A 25,377-nucleotide genomic window follows, 5' to 3' on the forward strand; every position below is an offset into this window, starting at 1 on the left:
TGCATTTCCGTATGGAAAACATGTTTGATGTGGCAATCAGGGTACCACAGTACCTGATGCACATTACACTTTTAAACTAATGAGTTTGCCTGCACCCTGAGAGTACAGGTAGAGAAGAGGAAATCTGTAGTAATCCACATAGTGCACTTTTTAAATGTGTACCTGTCATGTATTGACAGCTACTCATGTAGGGTAATAAATAATGGAAATGTCAGGTGAGCGTGTGCATGTGTGGGGGTAGCAGGGTGTGTGTAAATGCATGTGTGACAGAACAGATACATAGCAAGGCTCATAAGGCAAACCCACATCCATACGTATCACAAAGGATGAGGAACTAAGAGTAATGCTACTCAACACCAGAAGTCTAGACCTCAAGACACACGCACTCAAAACTCTACTTAGCATTATGGACATCAATATCTGTGCAGTAACAGAAACCTGTTTCAGGTTTCCTGGGAGCACACCAGCACTACCAAGTTATACCTGTTACCATTCTTGTCAGCCCCAACACTTGGACCAAACAACAAAAGGAGGGGGAGTATCAATATTCATCAAAGATTCCCACACCTCCACATTGGTGGCAAAGTACCACATAGGTGTTAAGCCATTAAGTACAGAAGAAGTAATTGGGGACCTGGGGAACACACTTGATAGCAATCTGTCATTTGTCAACCACGTGGCCAAAGTGGATTGAAAGACATGTTATATAGCCCAGCTAATCATGAAGGGATTCACATGTACAGCAGGGGAGGTCATCGTGCCTCTTTACTCATCCATCATCAGGCCTATAATTGAGTACAATGCCCCTTATAGGATGTATCTAACCAGACACCTACAGCAACTGGAAAAACCCCAACAGTACCTCATCAAGAGAATCAAAGGGCTCAAACAGATGCCATATGCTACCCAGTTAAAGAAAAGCCAGCTGGACTCAGTGGCATACTGCCTGTTCAGAGGCAATCTGTGCCTGCCATATACAGCCATGTCCAACCCAGAAGTAACGGACATGCTGCACCTCAGGAAATCAAACTCCCATACAGCCACACGCTCAGGAGACCTGAACCTTAGCACTGGCATAAATAGGACATGCTGGAGGGACATATTCCTAACCCAGAGGCTCCCTTCACTCTGTAATGAACTCACAGTACAGGTTAGGCAGAGTCCCTCATTGACTCTCTTCCATAGGAATCTGGATGAGTGGATGGAGATCATAGTTGTACCCCGGGTATCACTTCTATGTTACTGTTAGACAGAGGCACAGTATACTAACCTCGGAAAAGGGCATAGCAACATGAATGTTAATTGGGTGGCAAAAGACAAACACATTCTACTAGGCTTATCAATGCCCTTGGGCAAATAGCCTAGTATGAACCTATGAACCTATGTGTACTGCTATAGTACTTCTGCCATATGTTGCATGTGTGTGTGTTGTGGGGGATGCTCAGGTAATGGCCAGATATTTCTGCACAGGCAACACGTCTGAAACACTCTGGGTGTTCATCCCTACATACTGTATGTGTGTTGCCATCCAACCCTGTGATGTGGACACACATTACTCAGCCTGGATATACATATCCCAACAACACCACAAGCACAGTACACTACCTTGCTATGTATGTATGTACTTACACAGTTATTCACTAGTTAGGACTGTGATGCTATCCATGCAGCCCACTGGGCCAGTGGAAGCCACAACACACACTGCTGGCCCCTTTGCAAAAGCTTACCACAGACATCCCACATAGTGCATGTAATGTGCACACACATATCTAACCCAGACCGTATGCACACCACTTATTTATCCTGTCCAGTGGACTACAGATACAGGCACATCGTATAACAATAGCAGGAGGCTACTGCAGCACAGGGCAGATTCACATGAAGGCAAGGCATCTGTGGTCAGCAGTGGTAAGATGCTTCACATTCACCAAATGCACAGATATTGGCAACATTGTTGCAGACAGTTTAGGTGCAGGTATCCCCCCCCCCATTCTCCTACACAAGTGGAATTAGTTATCACAGATGACTGTAACCTCCCTATCATCTCACATGTCCAGGTGAGGGCCACCCTCAACATTGCAGAACACACAGCATCACTGTTACAAAATGGTATCCCTGGATGTGTGATACGTTCACCCCTAGAGGACATAGCACCACATTACAGACTGATATTAAACCCTGGCCATACTTCAGGATATGTACCTGAACAGTGCCATACATACACAGTGGTCCCACACCAATGAGGAGGAACCTCTACTGACCCTGGGAACTACTGCATTATATGCATAACTGGCCTTGTGTTCTAAGCTATGGAAGTTTTAAGTATGGACGACATGTACAGCAATATTACATATGTATATATATCAGGACTATGTACACACAACCTATCTCATGGACATACCTATAGATAGTGAACTATGATACATTTGGAGGTTTCACAGTAAACACAGTATTAACCTGCTACTTTGCATTACCTGTGTTTGTGTCAGCTGTTGCTGTGTCAGTGGTGCTACTTGCTGTTTGCTGCTGCTGCTGCTGGTTTTGTTGCAGGCTGTCTTTCTTTCTTTTTTTTTCTCTCTCTGTCTCTCTCTCTCTTTCTCTGTCGGTTTTGTGCAATGAATGTATTGCATGTGTGGAGTGTGAGTACTGGATGCTTTTGTAGGTATCTGCATAGGTCCATGTGATGGCCTCTGCACCAATTGTAAGGCAGCATTTGCTAATTGCATGCAGCCAGTTGTGTACTGATTGCATGTCTCACTGTGATTTCAGGAAAGTGCTATAAAAGGGTATGTGAGATAGGCGTTGCCCTTTCAGATTGTAAGGGCGTGGACCATGCTGGTATGCTGTCGACAGTGTTCTGTGAGTGTGAAGGTTAGTACGTCTCTCATGCTTCATGCTGTGTTGTAAATTCAGGTTACTGCATTTCTCTCACCTGTTCCCTGTAGTGAGTGTGTATGCATACTGACACCTACAACTATATTTCATATGTATTGATATATATATATATATATATATATATATATATATATATATATATATGTGTGTGTGTACATATACATACTTTCATATATGTACATTAGCTGACATTATTGGGTACAGGCTAACAATTAGCAGGGCTGTTTCTGTTAACACTAAACTAGTATGGGAATCCAGTAATTGGGACAGTAAAAGTCTGCCTGACATGCTTTGGGTAGTACACATCCTATATTGCCTTTATCTTATTTCCTACTGTTACATGTTCTACTTATTTTAGCACTATATTCCTGTATGGGAGTCATGGCTTATTGGTAGGCCATACAGACTAGTGTTACAATGGTGTTGTGGTAGGGCCTACTAGTATGCTTTTATTTTGCTTTAAAATTGAGTACAGGGCCTATCAATCAAAGTGCTGGAGGCACCTTTAAGTAGTTAAAGGGGTTAGTAGGTCTCACAGGAGTCAGGCTGTGTTGCAGATTCTAGTTGCTGCATTTATCTTCACTGTTTCCTGTAGTGAGTGTGTATGGATACTGACACCTACCACTATATTTCATATGTATTAATATATATATATATATATATATATATATATATATATATATATATATATATATATATGTGTACATATACATACCTTCATATATGTACATTAGCTGACATTATTGGGTACAAGCTAACAATTAGCAGGGCTGTTTCTGTTAACACTAAACTAGTATGGGAATCCAGTAATTCGGGCATTAAAAATCTACCTGACATGCTTTGGGTAGTACACATCCTATATTGCCTTTATATTGATTCTTACTATTACATGTTATATTTATTTTAGCACTATAGTCTTGAATGAGAGTCATGGCTTAGTGGTAGGTCATACAGACTAGTGTTACAGAGGTTCTGGGTTCGAGACTAACAGTGAGAATTTATTTTTCTTTCGGAATGAGTACAGGGCCTGACAATCAAAAGTGCCAAAGGCACTTTTAAGCACTTAAAACCAGGTCTGCGCTTGTTTGCGCGGAGCTCACGCATGCGCACTGGCGGTGAGCTCCACGCACAGAAGCGCACACCTGCGCTATTTTCTTTGAAAGAAAAGAAAAAGGGGTGACAGGAAAGTGGTGAAAAAGGGGTCACAAAGAGGGTAAAACAGTAGGGAAACAAGCTTGGAATTTGCAGGAAGGATGTAGGTGAGGCCCATAGCTGCCCATGTCTTTCTCAGCAACAGCTGTGCATTTGTATGCAATTTGGTGTGACATTTGGAACCTTCCACCCCTGAGAGAGGTGTCCAGACAACATTAATACCTGTTGTACAGCCAATTGTAATTAACAGTTTCGATGTCCAGCGACATGTGTGCAACATGGACAGCTATGTATGGGGCGTAATTTTTTTGTGAGTACAGAGTGCCCTTTTTTTTTTTTTTTTTTCAGGTGAGAGTGGTATGCCAGGTGAGGTAGTCAGTATAGCTGGGGAGGTAGGTTGGGTAGGTTAACAGACAAGACAGACAAGACGCATACAGGAGCGGTGTATGACACATGTGGGGGGGTTACACAATTGACGGGGACGGAGGTTGGGAAATCCAGGGCACATGAGCCCACAGATGGCAACAGTGGAACTGATATCCCCACCCATAGGCAGTTGCCACTGTTCCTTCACAGCCCAGGATGGGGCTGTGCTGGGGGCTGTGCAGGCGGGACAACGGGCATGCCCGTAAGCTGTGCCACCCGGGCCTCAAGCTGGCGTAGGGGCCCAAGAACAGAGTCTTGGATCTCCCTTCGCACCACAGACTGGACACCTTGGAGGGTGAGTGGACGAGCTCCTCCGGCCACGCTTGCAGAGGGGGGACGGGCCCCATCCCCTGCAGCGCTTCCACCCGAAGGTGGCACAGGGCCACCGGAGGAGGGTCCAGCCTGGGGTCGCCAGCTGAGGTGGGAGAGGTGGGTCCGCTGGGACCTGCCTTCCCAAGCGTTCTAGGTTTGTGAGTATGTAATGTTAGTTTGGGTTAGTGGCATGTTATTCCATTCAAGTTAGTTGTAACAGCATGCATTGGTATTCCCATTAAACAAACACCCAGATATTAACACCATTGAACAACGGGCATATCAATATCACATGCATTATTTGAACGGAAATACACAATCAAACAACATGCAGGGTTGATTAATGGCAACAGGCCATGAGGTTTTCAGGTATGAACAGGGCACATGCAACAACAGACATGCATATATTTTTGAAACAGGACAAATGTCCATGGTTAATGAAATGTTCACATACCAATATTTAGTGAGTGTTTTAATTTGCAATTATAGGGTGGGTGGAGAAAGAAAATGATGACACATTCATAAATTATACATTGATATACATTTGTAATAGAAACACAATTAACTTGTGGGTGATAGTTTCAAAATGATTTTTAATTGACTGTCATGCTAGACCTGTTACAGATACATCACTATCCTAGTTATTTTGAATTTGATCAGATACATCATCCTGCTACACTTTGATGACAGAGCAGGGGACAACTATGGATGTTTAGTATGTCAGACAATCATTCATTCTATCTGCAAATTGTTGACTGTCATCACCATATACAGATTTTGGCCTGAACATTCAAGATTCAGACACACTGAAATCAGTTTGGGATGTTAAGTTTTAATTCCCACATGCATTTAGTTCTGTAGAACCACACTGAAGCCTATATATTCAGGTGTTATTACTACTTTATTCATTGATACATGACCCTTTCTGTCACTCTCACACATCCTGCAATTTCACAGTTCAGGTTGATACTTCTAGGCTTTGTTCACATATTAGACCTGTGGTGATTCCAACACTTTCCAGCAGCCTCACTTCTGTCATGATTCAGCATTTCCACAGGGGATATATCTCACATGTGATTACCTCAGATTCTGAAGCTGTACTCTTGAGACTACTGCAGGTTATACTACATTTAATTAATGGTGGGACATCTGTATTACAGCACTATTTATTTCTATCAATTATATTTCCAGTTACACTTGCATACTGATGAACTTGTTGCAGCCATACCTGCAGACATTCACTTGTTGCTTGCACATTATTTTACTTTTAATCAATACACTGCAGTGTTCTGCTACATGCTACACTATAATATTTATTTACAAGTACTAGGTGGGGTTACTAACCTACATGGTGGTGCAGCCGCGCCAGCCTGTGGTCATATGCCAGTCGATTCATAGAGCGGACACCTGCAGCTGTAATACAAAATGAGTAATATTGGACTACACATCTCCATGGTATCAGCTAGTTGAATTCCTTACATACATAAGTAAAATGTAACTTACTCAGTAGTGGGGTGTTGGGCATATCCCGGGCCTCCTGGATCCATTGGGTCAACTGGTCTTGTTTACGTCGCTTCAGGTCCGCATGGTGGTGACAGACCTGCTCACCAGTACGTGGAATCCCAGTAGCACTAGTGAGATCATGAGCCAACTGGTCCCATGCCTCCGCCCTGTACGCTCCCCATGAGACCTGACCCTGCATGAGTTGGTCCTCATGATGGTGAACTAGGAGCCAGACCATGTATCTGGACTCCTCAATGCCCCACCGCTGTGCTCGAAAGCAATGTCCCTCACCTACTCCACTCATTCTGCCTGCAGGTGTATTCTACAATCGTTTATGCTGTGTATTCCCGCCTATGGGGCTTATATATGCCGATTTTCCCGCACATTGCTCTGATTGGCCGTTTTGGAATTGTATCTACTTCACAGAAACTGCTTTCTCATGCTCCATTTTGGATTATATCCTATATATATGCTATTTCTGCATTTCTAAGTACTGCTGTCATGGCTTAGTGGTTCAGTACCTTGACTCTAGTGCATGGTATCCTGGGTTCGAATCTAGCCACTGATTTTTAATTTTCATGACTGTCTAGAAATGAGTTGAGGACCTGTCAATCAAACATGCCAAAAACACTTTTAAGCACTTAAAACCAGGTCTGTGCTCGTTTGCGCAGAGCTAATGCATGCACACTGGCGGTTAGCTTGTGGACGCGACGCGCAAACGGTGTGCGCTGGGTTAAACCTTAATTGGCTAGTAACACACATGTTCAGCTAAGTACACCTAGTTGCACACAGTTTGAGCCTGTTAAACCGGTGCTTAGCTACGGGCAAGCAATTTGCAGCCTTTGAAACACTACTCAGCTACGGGCACTCTGTCTCACAGCAGCTTAGCTATCACTACATTTCTAAATAATTTTATTATTGTATTACTTGAAATATATGCTCCATTTCATTCCATTTTACAAAAGGAAATTCTTTTACATTTGTACAATACTGTCAGGGGTCTTTTTAGTGCTTATTTACAAAAAAAAAAAGGTTGCTGTGTGGGCTTGAACCTTGCCTGCCTGCTCTTAAGCTGACAACTCCACCGCTATGCTATTACTTTTTGGCTTACTTTGCATATTTAGTTCTTATATCCTTTTCCCACTGATTGCTAACTGCAGTTGCGCTAGTAGCACACCCGCACACACGAGTGCACACAGTAGCAAACATTTACGGGGTTTTAAAAAAAATAAAACAGTTTTCATTTTCATTTTATAACATCTGTTCACTTTTTACATTGCTGGTCTGTGGGGGCATGTGTTGTGTAGTGTGTTTATTCACATTTCCATGGCCTCTCTCGTGGCTGTTTACTTTCAGCCATTCTAGACTTCCGGGGGCGTGTCCGCTTGCAGGGCTTAGCCTACGGACATGCCCCCTACTGTCTTACATGGACCGTGTAAGAGTTACGGTGTGATTCAGCATGCCTCATGCACCTCATGCATATGCATGACATGCTGACATCACACGGTGTAACTCTTACACGGAGGCTTCCTGAATCTGGCCCTTTCACACAGCATGTAAGATAGTATTTTTATGGTTTATGCATTTCATGTTTTTCATCCCAAACAAAATTAGGAATATAATTCTATATTTACAGATGGCATGCTACTTTTTGTTTGTACTATTTATTAAAAAGCTTTACTTATTTTCCCTGCTGTCATGACATTATTAAAATATGGCAAAATACTACATGGCTCAAATCACAGAGAAAAATCATCACTTCACTGTAGCCATCATTTTGTTATTCATGTGTTAATCAAACAAGTACAAGTTTTTACACTGTATAATATCTTAAATATTTTGTAAGGTCTAGCATTGCTATTCTATAATTGGAGATAGTCTTTCATTTCAGTATTTTTAAAATTAATAAAACAATGCATCCTTCATCCTGTTGTGTTTTTTTTTAGTTATTTGGTTTGTTTTGATGATTACTACATTGTGAGATGCAGCCACAGAGGAGTTTTGCTTACCTTTGCCCTTTGCCTTTGGATTTGCATGTATTTCTTAATGAAGATGATATTTTTGCTGCTACTAGAAGTTCTGACTTTGGAGGCTGGAGAAGAGTTAGTTTTATGAAAATAGAGAACTAAGTGATGCTGATGCTTGTAAGCCAATATTGTTCTTCTCCCTTCATTATCTGCTCTCTCTTCAGCACCTTTTGAAACCCTTGAAACCTGTAATGAGATCAAAGACAATGTAGCCTTTAGTCTTTCATTTCCATGTTTGCCATTGAACCATTAGAGAGAGCCTTGCATTGTGGTATTGAAGACATATAATGATGTGGCTTTTATCTTGCTTTGCTGCTATTTATTTATTTTTACACTGTCTTATAAATACACAGTAGATCCTTACACTTTTTAATTATATGGCTTGGGTTAATTTTCATTAATTTTCACTATGATTTGTGCCATGGATGAGCTTCAGTCACTGCTCTCTTTGTCCAAGCTTTCAATTCATGGTCTTCATGAAGCTGCTGATATTTTGAGTGCTACTTGAAGTGTCGCTTTGGAGATTGGAGATGGTTTACTTTTTGAAAATAGAAGACTCAGTTTTACTATGCTGAAGAACTAACTAGTTGCCCATCCATCATTATCTGGCATCTCTTCAACATCCTCTTCTTTGCTAAACAGCCTAGAAGTTAATAATGGGGTCTCAGGCAATTTAGCTTATTTTCCCAACCTTCGTCTTTGCTACTCATTAATTGTAAACAACCTTTCATTGGGGTCTATATTAGATAATCAAGCTTGCAAAAGTTCAACTGTCATATGGTCGACACCATATGATAGAACTTTTAAAAGTTCAAACATCTAATAAAAAAAATAAACTACACAAATAACCTAGCTGAACATTTTAAGCAGGGGGGCAAGCCACCGTGCACCCCCCACGTGCACCCCCCACACCACCCGATCTTAAAGTATACCAACTCTGAGATCGCACTATAGTGTAGAAAAGGGAAACCTTCCCATTCCGCGATTTATGGAGATCTCCGTTAAAACGTTTGAACTTTCAAAAATCCAATCTTATGGTGTTGACCATATGACACTTGAAGTTTTGAAAGTTCGATTATAGGTTCATAGGTTGGTAGTAGTTCCCTAGACCCTAGCACTAGCAGCTAGTACCCTTGGCCCCTATCTAGTAGTGCTGTTGGTGTGATTTCCCGATGTGAACTTTCTGTTACCCATCCAGTCATCAAGGTTCGTCTTGAAGACTGATAGTGAAGGGCTCTGTCTTATGTAGATTGGGACCCTGTTCCATAGTAAGGGAAGTCTCTGTGAAGGGAATCTATCCCTCCAGCATGTTCTATTCATTGTTGTGTTGAGGTTTATATCCCAAGAGCATGTAGCTCGAGTAGATTTGGTTTTGCTAAGATGGAGCATGTTCAACAATTCCGGGTTGGACATGGCTCTGTACGTTAGACAGAGATTGCCTCTGAGAAAGTGGTATGCAAAAGAGAACAGTCTTAGCTTTTTCAATTGTGCTGCATAGAGCAACTGTTTGAGGCCAGAAATCCTCTTGGTTAGGTACCTCTGTGGTCTCTCCAGCTGATGGAGATGTCTAGCCAGGTACATTCCAATTGGTGCATTGTACTCAATAATGGGTCTGATGAGGGAAGAGTGGAGGGGCACCATTACATCCTTAGATCTTGATGTGAACCCTTTCGTGATCAGATGGGTCACATAGAAGGATTTTCTAACCACTTTGGCAACATGTTTATCAAAGGAAAGCTGACTGTCTACTTGGGTCCCTAGATCCCTAATTTCTTCTTCAGATTTCAGGGGATTACCTCCTATGTTGTAGTTTGCGGGTATTCTGTTTTTTCCAAAGGGGATTACTATGCATTTTTTTGCATTTAGCTTGAGACCATGGCTTTGACACCATGCATCAGTCTCATTTAGGCCCTTCTGGAGGATCTCCATGTCGGCCGGAGACTCTATTATAGCACCCAGTTTGCAGTCGTCCACAGACTTAGTCAGCCACAGCCCTTCCCTGCTTGCCTGTACTTCTGAGAAGTATATGCCAAATGGGAGGGGCCCCAGGACAGAGCCCTGAGGCACACCACTCGTTACTGGTCTGGATTCGGACATAGATCCCACTACTCTTACTTTATGGGATCTGTCTGAGAGCCAGTTTGTGATCCATCTTGTGACGTAAGGGTTTATGCCCAGGCTGGTGAGCTTATCAATAATACCTGAATGGGGAATGGTGTTAAATGCTTTAGCAAGGTCAAGGTAAGCCATGTGTACCTCCTTTCCCTTATCTATAGCCTGAGTAACTGTCTCAAAAAAATCCACCAGGTTCAGGAGGCATGATCTGCCCTTGACGAAGCCGAACTGTGTGGGGTCCAGCGACTGGAGGTTCACAATCTCTCCATTTATGAGTTCCATAATGATTCGCTCCATAGCCTTACAGATTAGACTGGTCAGGCTTATTGGTCGCTAGTTTCCAGGGTCAGTTGTGGCCCCACCCTTGTGTAGTGGGATCACCATTGCCGTGCGCCATTCTGTGGGCACATATCCTGTGGAGAGGCTGAGACTGAACAGAGTATTAAGATGCGGGGTTAATTCCTTTTGAAGCTCACGTATGACACAGCCTGGGACACCATCTTTTCCCATGGAGGCAGTGTTTTTAGCTTTAGATAGAGCCTTGTTAGCCAACGTATCAGTAATAATTGGACTTACACAATCCCCTGGAATGGTAATAGGTCCTGTAGGTGATGGGGGGGGGGAATTTGCACTGAACCTGTCAGCCAAGATGTTGGCAATGTCAGAAGGGTCAGTGTATTTTGTTCCATTTTGTACTAGCTCAGAACAGACCTGATATCTAATATATTATATATATTATATTATATTTGCACAATGTGGCTGGGCTAATATATGCCTTTGGGCAGATAGCCCAGTACCAATAATATATCTAATATAGACCCTGTCATTGCATTTTTTTCTGGAATGTTAACACTACAGTAACTTTCATCCTACTGTCTTATTATTATTATTATTATTAGTAGTAATAGTAGTAGTATTGTACCGCTTTTTATTGCACAGTAAAAGCTTGCAGGTTTTTTTTTTCTTATTTGCTTGATTTATTGTTTGCCACTTTGGAGACTTTCTCTCACTGAAACATTGTTCCATTTTTGTACTTATAATTTCAATGAATATGATGGCATTTCCACTGCTACTAGAGGCTGACATTTATACTTGGAGATTGGAAAAGGTTTCCCTTTTGGAAAGAGGGCTTTATTTTATATAGTAGTTGGGTGGAACAGTAATGTTACCCCTTCTTCATGTCTTCCTGCAGCACTTACTGCTTTATATGACATAGTGTTGGCTGGTGAGTCCTTTCAACTCAAAGAGCACTGTACAAAAAAAACACGAACTAGGTCCCAAAAGATCAAAAACAATTTTTGCCCAGCACTAGAATCCCAATAAACTTGTCCTTAAAAAAACACAAAAAACACAGGTTACAAAACAGAAGTTACAGATCTTGAACAAAGCCCGCCAGAGCGGGGCCAGAGCAACGTGTAATTGTGTTTTTATGTGTGTTATATTATTCGGTTCTATTTATTGTTCTAACAGCTTGCATTTATTCCTGGTCAACTAACTAAGGGAACTTCTGTTTGTAAAAGAAAGTTTTTTGTGTTCCAGACTAAGGACAAGTTTATTGGGATTCTAGTGCTTCTGCAAAACGTTTTATTGACTTTTTCAAAGAGCACTGTACCTTTAAGGCCAAGACAGAACCAGCAAGCAAGTCTCAGCATGGGACAGATATCCTTTGGGAAATATGAGAATCAGAGAAACACAGCTATTAAATTCCAGTTATTCTGATTTAAGGGTAAAGGAATGACTTATTAAAATAGCTTCCAGACAATTCAAATCTGAAGATGGGGAATCCAGGCTGGAAACTGTCACTACAGTACAACTTTCACAAGATGTCACAATACTGAGACAGAGAATGGAGCTCTTAGGTAGAATGGTATACACTGGTGTATGTATGTGCTAAACCATATGCAATAACTATAGGCAAAAATTTTAAACTTATCTGTGAGGAGTTTCTGCATTGATGGATTCTGTTTGCTAAATGTGACATAAAGAAATGTATTTGTATTTCTTTGATTACTTTATTTGTGACAAGGGGCAAGTGTTCAGTTGTCTCCTGTCAATAAACCTATTAAATTTAAGTTTCGAGGTACTGGTTTGTTATCATACATATGATTACATCCTATGCATGCTACATACCATTGAAGTTGACAACAAAGTCTCAAGTAATTATTATTTATACAAGGTCTATTTTTGCCATCCAGTAATTTAATAATTTTGAATGAATAAAATACTATGGCTTTTTATCTCTCCTATTATTTACTTTTTAAAAAAAAAGTTTTGAGTGTGTCTGGTACTTGATGTTTTTGTTATTTTTAAGAAACTTATGTGTATAACATCAGGTGTCTACAGTAGTACGGAAATCATTCTATGCAGCACAACTTATAAACAAAGGTATGGCATCTATGTCCAAGGAAGTCATCATTTCACTGTATTCGGCATTCATCAGATCTATCATTGAGTACTTTGGCATGTACCTAACCAAGCATATTCAACAACTGGAATGTCCAGAAAGGTTCCTCACTAAAATAATACATGACATAAGTAAAATGTCCTCTGCAGACCACCTTAAAGCCCTATCCCTGTATTCTGTCTCCTATAGGCTTTTGAGGGGAGATTTATGCCTGGCATACAGAGCATTTTCAGAATATACTCAGATTGATCCCCTGCATATCTACAAAACAAACAGCACCAGACATACCCATTCTAAAGACTTGAACCTTGCCTGTGATATAAATAGGACCTGCTAGAAAGACAGGTATGTATCCCAGAGACTAGTCCATTTATGGAACCAGCTCCCCAATCCATGGAAGCAGACTTCCTCTCTAAGCCAATTCAAATGCAACTTGGACAATTGGATGGGGAAGAGGAAAATCATCCCTGGTTTGGCACCTATGTTTCTAATGGACACAGGCAATCTGTGAGTGGCTCATCTCCTAGGCCTGCTTGTGAATGTTTCATATCCCAAATTCCTGCTTACACTTATCCAGGGTAACAGAACTTGATAGAGACTTGGGATGCGTGGCTAGGCTTAAAAAGGCCCTTGCGGTCATTAGCCTAGTAAACACCTATGAATCTATAAACCTATATAATGTTTCTCAGTCCTTACAGTAATGGCATATGATTTACAATATTGAGGTGTTCTGTCACTGTAAATCTCTCTCTCTCTCTCTCTATATATATATATATATATATATATATAGCTATATATGGCTTCCATTGATTTGGCTGGCAGGGAGTTTGGTTGACTTCTGTTTAATCAACCATATTTAGTCGATTATACAGATAGTCAACAAGTGTGTGAGATCGGCAGTCAAAAACAACGAAAAGGCACCAAGTAGCAAGCAGCAAGTAGCAAACAACGACCACAGTATCCAAAAAGTTCTTTAATAAAATCTCTGACATCTCGGCCAAAGCCTTCAAGGAGAATAAAATTGTATACAAGCATCCACATTTTATAACAAACTAGTAACTCAATTAAACAATTAAGCAATTAATTAAGCAACACTCTCCAATTGAACTCACCATTGAGCCCACAAGGAGACATAGTTGTTGTCCCATTTTTGGATGCTATTCTCGATATTTCTAATGGTACTAAAATTATTACTTCGATCAATAGAAAATTTGACGGTACTAATTTTTATTTACATGGAACCAGTGGCCATCCTCCTCATACGTTGGATGCCTTACCATATGGGGAAATGTTACGTGCATATAGATTATGTGGAAGACCTGATATTTTTCAGCAAGAAATGAATACTTTGGTGGAATCTTTCTTGAGTAGGGGATATAACAAAGATATTTTAAACAGATGTTTTGATAAATTAGATAAAAGAGTTAAGCTTTTTGATGGTGTAAATAGTTACTTTCCCTGCAAAAATGTGGCTCAATATAATGGTAATAATAACTGTAAGGAAAATATGTATTTTGTAACCACTTATGGTTGTTTTACTTCTCAATTTCTTGATATAGTAAAACAATTTTGGTCTTTTTTACTTTCTTGCAAAATGTTGAACAGTGGCTGAATGTTAATTTACAATTTTCCTATCGGAGAGGTAGAAATATAAAAATTTTTTGGTTAAAAGTAAATTTATTTTGCCTCCACCTTCATTATATAAAGAACCATGCCAAGTTGGCACTTTCCCTTGTGGAAATTGCAAAGGTTGCAAATATATCACACCATGTTTTCCATTTATTAATGATGTTAAGTTTACTCCTGTTAAGCAGTTTTGTTGCAAATCAGTAGGGGTTATTTATGCTCTATGTTGTCCATGTAATATGTATTACATAGGAGAAACAAAAAGGGCTTTCAAACTGAGATTGTTAGAGCATATAAGGGACATTAAGAATGGTAATATTGAAAGCCCTGTAGCTTTGCATTTTTTAGAATGTCATAACAAAAATAGTGAAGGTTTAAAAGCCACTATTTTAGAACAAGTTAAGCCAATAATGTATTGTCAGCAGGATGTTAAAACTGTGTTACTGCAAAAAGAAGCTCTGCTTATTTTAAAGTATAAAACTATGTCTTCTTGTGGGCTCAATGGTGAGTTCAATTGGAGAGTGTTGCTTAATTAATTGCTTAATTGTTTAATTGAGTTACTAGTTTGTTATAAAATGTGGATGCTTGTATACAATTTTATTCTCCTTGAAGGCTTTGGCCGAGATGTCAGAGATTTTATTAAAGAACTTTTTGGATACTGTGGTCGTTGTGAGATCGTCAGTCCCTGAGTAGGAGAATATCCCCCTTTCTCTGGGGATTGTGCGATCTAGGAGTTAGTATATCTTAAACATTTTGTGTATATATATATATATATACATATATATATATCAGATAAGTGTATACATATATATATATATATATATATATATATATATATATATATATATACACACACACACACACACACACACACACACACACACACACACACACACAGACACACATATATACACAAACATACATATATAAATATATATATATATATATATATATATATATATATATATATATGTGTGTGTGTGTGTGTGTGTGTGTGTGTGTGTGTGTGTGTGTGTGTGTGTGTGTGTGTGTGTGTGTATGTTTTAAGTGTTATGATCCAGATATTCTCCTATCATTTCTATTTCATGTGTGGCACTTCATAATAAAAACAACTTCATAATGGTATTTTTAATGATACTCCCACCTAAATCTACTTGACCATTCAATGATTGTACCATTGGTATATCTTCAGGAGTCATTCATGGACTTTAGTGGATATACCCCTACATATATGCAATAGTACATCTTTTCATATCTAAGATGTTTCCCTTTGCAACTACATTAATAACACCATGGGTGAAGTTCAGAAAAAGTATTGGTTATGTTTTTTTTTTCAACTGGGGCCCTACATTATGAATTATACAGTGAAGAATGTGTCACATTGCTGTAGGGTAAATGATAAACTTTGTAAGAGAATATACAGAAGAGCTTTTTGAAGAAGATATGGGCCACACAGATGCCCACAGATAAGCTCAGTCATCCTAAGAAATGTACCTGAGAAACACAGAGATAAATCAACTAAACAGATGGCTGGCCTGACAAATCTACAGCTTTACTTGAAATATTTCATCTTATTTCAGCTCATTGTGGATGGTGCAGTGGTGCAAAAGTACCATTGTCATCTTACATTTGGAGGTTCTCCGGTTTGATTCTCGTCGGGGTGTCTTCTGTCTGGAGTTTACATGTCCTCCCTGTATTTGTGTGCATTTTTTCCAGGTGCTCTGATTTTCTCCCATATTACAAAGACATGCATCTGGAGTGTTTCTCCCTGGGTCTCTACTGAAAATTGACTTCATTCCAAGTTGGACTTTCCTGGTTAATTAATGAATAAAATAAATTTCCCTTATTATGATGATCTATATAGTTTGTGTAAAAGGACTGCCGCCCAGAGCTAATAAAGAAGTCATCTGATGTCAGATAGGGCAAGACTTTTTAAACAAGATTCACAAATCATGCCTAGGCATCAAGAAGTATAAATAAAGAGCTGAACATTTTATAGTGGCAAAAAGTGTCTGAACAGAATATAAACTGTAGACCGTAACTGATATTAATGGAACAGTAAGAAATCAGAATATTAAGGAAGAAATAATATAAATTGTTATTCCAGTTCTGCTATACATAAAGATGGTAATAATTTTAAGAATCAGTACTGTATAATGCGTGTTGACCACTATCCTACCATTCCTAAGACAGTACATCTGAAAAACACATCTGTGACTAATGTACTTAGAATTACATATATCCATGATATGGTTTACCACTGGACACTATTTCTGGCAACAACACTCAGTTTATTGTAAAAGGTTCTCAGTTTACAAGTACAGAAATCAAAACTTTGTCTAGATCTAGGAATTTAGACATACTTCTCTGAGTCATCAATACACAGAGAGTGAAATCTAAGCAAAAAGAACAAAACAGACAATCAAGAATGTTTTCTAAAAATCAGTGCTATTTGCTAAAGTTGACCGATGCATATCATTTTTGGGGTACACAAATTATCCTTTGTAACACATATTATTTTCACTTTCTTAGTTATTACTGGCTTGCTATAAAATGTGAACACAGTGTCACTGATTTACAGTTGTGCAAGTTAATGATAGCTTTCTTGTGTAGTCTTTTTTGTAACATTTCTGTATATCAGTTTTTTTTTAATATTTTTATTGTGTCTTTCTTACTCTGCTAACTTACATGTAGAAGCAATCTGCTTCATAGAGCAAGAGAATCTCACCCATAAATACAATTACAGATGTGGCCACAAGCCCACGAGCACACACACACACACACACACACACACACACACACACACACACACACACACACACACACACACACACACACACACACACACAAGTTCACATGATTGTCTTTGTTCAGTGGTAGTGGGTCATGATTCATTTTACTACTGTGCCTACTTTTTCTAAAATGAAGTGTTTTATTTACTTTAATATATATGATGATTTGCTAACTTAAGCCTACAATTTAATAATTGCAATGCTTTGTTTTTTTTTCTTTAAATTCATTTAACAATATACATTGCATTGTATAGATTTGTTTGTGTATATGCATTTATATCTGTTTCCATCAATGCAAACTGAGCAACTGAAAGAAGATGCATGATTCTGAAGCAACGTTCAGAATTCTGAAGTATTTCAAATACTGTATATGACAATTTTACATTCCAAAGGCTGATTCCTCCAAGCAGATCATCCCAATATAAACTATCTTATGTTACTCATTACTTTACTGATAGTTTATTTCACAAATGTCAGTATCTCACAACATTACTAAAACTGTTTCATTCTATTTTCTGTACCTATCAGTTCCTTTAAAAGACAGTAATTATCTGCTCAATAAATTTGGTTGTATGACACACACACACACACACACACACACACACACACACACACACACACACACACACACACACACACACACACACACACACACACGCACGCATGCACGCACGCACGCACGCACACACACACACACACACACACACACACACACACACACACACACACACACACACCAGATCCAAAATGTACTGTTAACTACACACATATTGTTTGTAATGGCTAATGAACTGCAATGCTTGCAAATGAAAAATATATATATTTTTTACTTGTTTACTGATGTTGGGTAGAGTTCTACCATTCATGCAGTACTTTAAATAGTTATTACATTTTGAACGTGCCTTTCCCTTACACAATTTGATGGGCATCACCATACTGATATGATTCCTGTTTATCAAGTAATTGCTTTCATCACAATATACTCCTTATCCATAGAAGATGATATTAAATTCCCAATCCTTTCCCTCTCGTTTAGATAGGATTTTAGTGCACAGGACTATATCCGATGTTCACACTCTCTGGAGACAGTGATAGTAACTGTCTGCCAGTGACATACTCTATGAATGTTCTTTGTCACATGTTAAGTATTGCATGATAATCCCCATCTTCTTCAGCTAGAAAATAGTGCTTAACGTATATATTTTCGGAAAGGAGGAATAAGCTGCAGAGGCTTATCGTTTTTCATTTGCTTTGCCTGTTTTTGGTATCACATCCTTTGATATTCCAGTCTGTACTGATCTCTTGACACTTCACTTATGCAAAATGATCTAAGAATCCCACCCCCAAAAATCAATAGATTTATAGGTCCACTGGGATGGAAGCAATGTACTTTTGCTTGGTTTTACATAAAAAAAAAAAAAAAAAATTTATAAATCCCAGGCAACTCAGTAGATTTATGATCCAACTGGGATATCCTGAAATGCGGGCCTCTCCTGAGCTAAAAATTTATCAATTATACAAGAGCTAGTGAGACAGATTCATGCATAGTATCATTAGATTTTATCTCGATATTTTGTTTATTTATAAAGCTTACTAGCATAAAGTATACTGAAAGTGGAAGCAGATATTACCAGTATTCTTTATGTATATATGATTATCTGTATGGTAAAACAAAGGGGGGAAGGAGTACAGTTGTTTTGCATATGTGTGTTCCCTTTTGTAATTATTTGAGTGCACAGGTAGTTTACTTGTATGTTATTGTTAGTGGTAGTCATAAGCATGACAAAATCCCTGGTCTTTCAGGTGTAGGTAAATGAACCCATACTGCAGTCCTCATGTTAGATAAACTCCAGTGCATGGTTTACTATAGCAATAACCCACGCCTGGGTGTGGGTAATGCTAAATTTACCCACGGTTGGCGTGGTTTGGTCCCGAGGGCAAAGCCCGAGGGACCAAACAAAGCCAACTGTGGGTAAATTTAGCATTACCCACACCCAGAAGTGGGTTATTGCTATTATACCATGACATTATTTAAGAAAAGAAACTATTACTTTTCTTAAATAATGGCATAGTATAATGCCTGTTTGCTGCCCTTCCACAGATGTCTGGCATCCGCGGCAGTTCTGATGTACTGCGCGCCTGCGCAGTACATCAGAGCTATGGGCAAAAGCAATGGAGAAAGCAAGATCTCCGTTGCTTTTTATAGCTATGTTAAATGAGTTTAACATAGCGAGACAGTTTTAAAATAAGCAACGGAGATGTCCGTTGCTTATTTTAAAACAGTCTCGCTATGTTAAACTCATTTAACATAGCGAAACACTAAAAAAAAGCAACGGAGATCTTGCTTTCTCCGTTGCTTTTAAAAGCTGTCTCGCTATGTTAAATGGGTTTAACATAGCGAGACAGCTTTAAAATAAGCAACGGAGATCTCCGTTGCTTATTTTAAAGCTGTCTTGCTATGTTAAACCCATTTAACATAGCAAGATAGTGTTTTAAAAAAAACGAGTTATACTAATGGAAAAAAGTCCAGGTGACCGGACCTTTTTCCATTAGTATAACTCGATTTACAACGGACATGCTGGCCAATCAGCATGCACGTTTTGGGGGGGGTCATGGTATAATAGGCCTTATTTAACACCAGCTATCCAAACTATAGGTGGTGAGCAGTATTCCCTGAAAAAGGTAGAAGAGGTAGAGGACTGTTTTTTTATGATTATGCTGCTAGATTTTTCAAACACTTAATGAAACATTAGGGTATTTAGATGTGGAACTTCGATATATGAAATGGAGATACTCATCTGCAAAGGAAAATTGTAGGCTAATGAGAAATTAAATTATGAGACTGGAACATTTTGTTAGTTTGAAAAGTTAGCATATAGATGTGTCTCACAGATTGTAGACTGAGACACTGGATAGTGAGGAAGCTGTTAGCTTGTGAAGTTACTGCGCCTCATTTTTTGGGAAGATTAGGAAAGAACATTATTTTGACAAGTGACTTTTGGGCCCTGAGATCATAAATTTTGTCACTGGGTGGTATTGTCTGCAAATCTGTTAAGCGGCTGAAAAGATAAGTGTGATCCCGATTAAGCATCCAGGTGTAGTAACATTCATAGGGGCAGGAAGCACTGAATGAGTTGGCATGTTAAGACAGAAGAAACATCTATAAATAGTGGATTTTCTACTTATAGTTGAGACAAGAAAGCAGTAATTTAGTCAGAGCTAGATCATAAATGAATGAGTCCCTATGTAGGGTTGTAGATCAGCCCCCCCCCCCAGCCATTCCAGTGTTCCATTATTTGTCTCTCTATATCATAAACAATATTGAAACCTGTCAGTGTGCATACTGTTTTATTCTTTACTTCTACAATGATTACAGATATTTGGATTTAATTTAAACCTTATTTCAAAATTTATAGCACATGCACTGATAGCCATTTGATAAAAAAAAAACAATACATACTTAAACTAAGTAATTCAGTAAAACTATCCTTGGAAAAACATTTTTACTTCGCTCCCTTCTTTATGGTGCCCCTATCTTAACTAACTTATGAAATTCTACCCTAAGTAAGTTGGAACAATGCTACAACAAAGTTGCAAAGTTTGCCACAAACTCTAAATATCACACACACCACTGTAAACCACTCCTAGAATTAAACTGGCTTGAACTATCCAACCAGTTTGCCTTTATTCAGCTATCCACCTTGTACAACCTTATTTTCAAGCCTTCTACCTGCCCTGCACTAGCCAGTCTAGTCACACCTTACACATCAAATCAATCTCTGCAATCAGAACACAAAAGTCTCTTTCCTATCTCAAAACCCACAAGAAAACCAGGTCACTCTCTGTATTCATACTCAGTCTCTATACTATGGAATTCACTACCTCTAGCTACCAAGTCTATGCCTGGCCTAAACCATTTCAAAGCCTCTTTAAAAAATCATCTCAAAAATACATGTCTGTGCTCCTGTATAAAGCCTTCCTAATGCTCAGGTCTTCCTCTTCTGTCACATTTCAAAGACTGTAAGAGCCTAAAGCTCTTCTAACTCCTTCTCTGCTTCTATACCATATCCTTAAGCTGCTGCTCAGTCTTTATTGCTTATATTCTTCTTAATTCTCTCTTGCTATATGTCTGCATCACTAACTTTCTGGCTGCTATTTTCCAAACTGAAACTAACATTCTATTTTGCATGCACTATATCAGTCAATGTCACACATTGCACTAGCTATGTACCTTTTCTTTTCTACATCATGTATGATGACAGTGACTATTATTGTCTGTAGTGTTTTAACTGTATAGAATTGTCTAGATGGGTAGTAATATATTACATCTTGTAGCAGTTTGTTCTTTCAACTTATTTTTTGTATAATATTTCTAATGTCATTTGTATTGTATTGGATTATACCGTATTTGTATTGTACTGTATCTGGAGCTTTTCTCCCCAGGCCTCTGCTAAAAATGGGTTCTGTAGACCTAGTCAGGCCACCCCAGTAAACAAATGTCAAATAAATAAATAAATTAAATAAATACTTAGTGTGAGTAACAGTAAATTTCTCTGTCTTTGAAACTCATATTCATTAAAACTGACATTCATAGAAAATACACCTGGCAAGCAATGAATTGTGTACCTTTGGGCTGTTTTCAAACCATGGGGCCCTGCACACATTTCTAGGATCATGAATAAATGCATATGTTCTTTGATTCAACTTTCTGAAATTAAGTTATATTCCGTGTTTAATATAGCACCATTTGTGTAATTTTTAATGTTTTACAGTAAGCCATGAAACAAAACATATGAAGCAATAACAATAAAACTACCCATTTCAGAACATTTCAACTGTAGAAGGCTGCTCAAACTACTGTCATCATAATCCACCCATATACGTCAATATGCATGATCTCTGCTGAAATAAAAGTCATCTGAAAAATTCCACATTAAAGACAACTGCAACTAGCTAATGAAGAGGTTGCTGCAGGCAAACATCTTTGACTTTCAGTGCTTCATCTACAAATTCAATGTCTGCTGCTGGTGATACACAATAGATATGAAACCTCTAACATGGGAATATACAGGGGCTTTCCCCTGCATTTTTTTTTCTTTTGTTGAGCTGAAGCTTTTAAGAGTGAATGGGCTTGGCAGAATCAGTGGGTAAAGAAGACCCTGTTGAGCTTGACTCTAGTCTGGCAGTGTGAAGAGACATAAGAGGTGTAGAATAAGTGAGAGGCCTCGGCTGCCAGTGAAATACCACTACTCATCATTTTTTCACTTACCTGGTGAGGCGGGTGGGTGAGCCCCACCATGGCTCTCGTTTCTGGCTCTAAGTGCCTGGGCATCAGGGCATGACCCACTGCAGGGACAGTGTCAGGTGGGGAGTTGGATTGGGAATGTACACCTGTCAAAGAGAAATGCGGGTGTCCTAAGGGAAGCTCAGGGATGATAGAAACCTCCTGTGGAGAAGAAGGGCAAAAGCTTGCTTGATCTTAATTTTCAGTATAAATACAGACCGTGGAAGTGGGGCCTTATGATCCTTCTGGCCTTTTGGCTTTTAAGCAGGAGGTGTCAGAAAAGTTACCACAGGGATAACTGGCTTGTGGCGACCAAGTGTTCATCTGGGCATGAATGAGCTGAGATATACCTCCATGGTTTATATTAAGACAGACATGACTGAGCTCTGAGAATATGTTGCCACAGGAAGGTATCAGCCTATCACTGAGCAGCATTTTATCATCACCAAGGATGATGCCACAATACCAGCAGACAATGCTCAACTTTAATAATTGGCTTAGCTACTGCTGTCATTCTAAAGGGATCCAATACTTGTCTTCCAGGGAGGGCATGGCTAACAGGCCAATCTGCTTTGCCAGGGATGGTCTTCACCTGTTACTTCTAGGTATTTGGAAATTGGCCAAAACATTGTCCACCTCTATACTGCCTTTTTTAGGCATTGTCAAACAGACAAACCTTCCAGCATAACAAAAGCTACTCAGGACAAACTAAAGGTGTTACTGCTCAATGATAGGAGTCTGAAAAAGAAACTGCATCCCCAGTAGCTTTCCTCACCCTGGAGAATGCTGATGTCTGTCCAGCTGGTAAAACATGGTTCAAAGCCACAAAAAGCACTCCAGCAGTGCATGGCTATATTGACATTCATTTGTCTTGACCACCCACTGAACATGAAAGAGCAAAAGGCAGAGGTGTATCTGTCCATATAAAGGATAAGCACAGCTCAAGACTGGTCATATAATATGACATGCTTGAGCTACTCCATGTTCAACTAACCATGGGGAAAATCCATTACCATATTCTTGCTAGCTACAGTTATCCCACTATAAACCAGGAAACCCATACATCATACCTGAAGTTACTAGAATCACTTACCGTCCAACCAAATACCATACTCATGGAAGACTTTTTACTACCCCTACATTAATTGGGAGGCATACACCACCAGTAACATGCAGACCTAAAGATTTCTTGGCTTTGTAAATTCAAATGCCGTGGAACAGCTAGTCTGAGCTCCCACTAGGGGAGCAAATATCCAAAATCTGGAACTCACAAATATGGAAGAGTACTGCAGCCATCCTAGTATAATATCCTCACCGGTAAGATTTGATCATAAAGTGTTCTCTTTTTAACTAAAGGTTAACTAGTCACCCCACCTAACCCAAACACCTTTAAGAACGTCTCTAAGGTAAATTATCCCTTATTAAGGGAATGGAATAGTTTGTTTCCAAGCTCCCACAAATCCAGAAAATGCAGAAACCTATGTAGAGGCATACAAAAAAGCCTTGTAAAGCCATATAAACAACTGCATAGAAACAGCAGTGACAGACTGAAATAAACCCAGGTAAAACCACAAAAGCAAGCCATCTTGGTGGACCTCTACTATTAATAAGTTCTACAGCAAAAGATAAAAAATCCTATTGAGAAGTAAAAGAAAATATGCACAGTAGATCAAGCAGTCCATCATTAGTGAATCAGGGAACTAGTTAAATTTCTAAAAGCGGGCTTTGAGGTAAAATAGCCTCTAAAACTAAGGATAACCAAAAGACATTTTTCAGTTATGTTGCAATCTTAAGGGCAACACCCAACTATGTATGGAATTAGTTGTAGATGGCATCACATATACTCAAACAGAGCATATAGCAATTCTACTGGCTGACAGATTCAGCTCAAATTTCATCTCCCATCACCCTCAGTTCTCTCCCAAGAAATGCCCGATACCACTCCACTACCAATTATCACCAAAGAATAGGTTGTTACTTCACTCTCTAAAGCTAAAAACATGGCGTCAGTGGGTCCTGATGATATACCAGGTTGCCACTTAAAATGTTTAAATCAAAATATGGAACCAAAATTAGTAAAGCAGCTACAAAAATATTATTCCTGATGAAGGAAAAAGTGTACAACCCCAAAAATTGACAAAAACATTTATATATTATACACTTTTGTTCTATTTAAGAACTTCATCAGAACTAATTGACATCACAAGAACTCCGCATTTAAATAAAAATACAAAACACATTCAGGTGATCATCTCCAACCAATAAAACCAATGCTTCAGTTATCTAATGAAGACCAATTATAATACTTCAATCTTAAAAGAGAACTAACTAAACAAGAATCATTCAGGCCAGGACTATTTGTGGCATCTAGTCTGACCTTCCATCTAAATTCACAAACATCCAAGTTCTTCCATAATTTTTCCTTCAGATCCTAGTTTGCTTGCTCAGTAATGTTAAAATAAAACCAATATGTGCTGAATTCAGCAATATGTTTATACAATACGTTAGTCTTTTTTTTTTATTTTTAATATCTAAAACATGTTCATAGATGCGATTTTTAAACTTCCTACAGGTTTTAACCACATAAAATGCTGAACAACAAGCACACTGAGGTAAATAAACCACATGTTTTAGAATCACAGGAAAAACAACCTTGACTTTTATATTTACTTCCCCTTATAATAAAACAATCTCCAGACCTAATATGACAACAATGAGGACATTACCCACATTAAAATCTCCCCTTCTTTTTTTGACTAACTTGACTATTTGAACCATGCCCAGATATAAAATGGGATTCAAGATAGCTTTTTAAATGTTTTATCCCTTCTGGAAACTATC

This window comes from Protopterus annectens, chromosome 4.part0 (assembly GCF_019279795.1).
Source record: "Protopterus annectens isolate FY-2018-M chromosome 4.part0, PAN1.0, whole genome shotgun sequence".
NCBI classification, from domain to species: Eukaryota; Metazoa; Chordata; order Ceratodontiformes; family Protopteridae; genus Protopterus; species Protopterus annectens.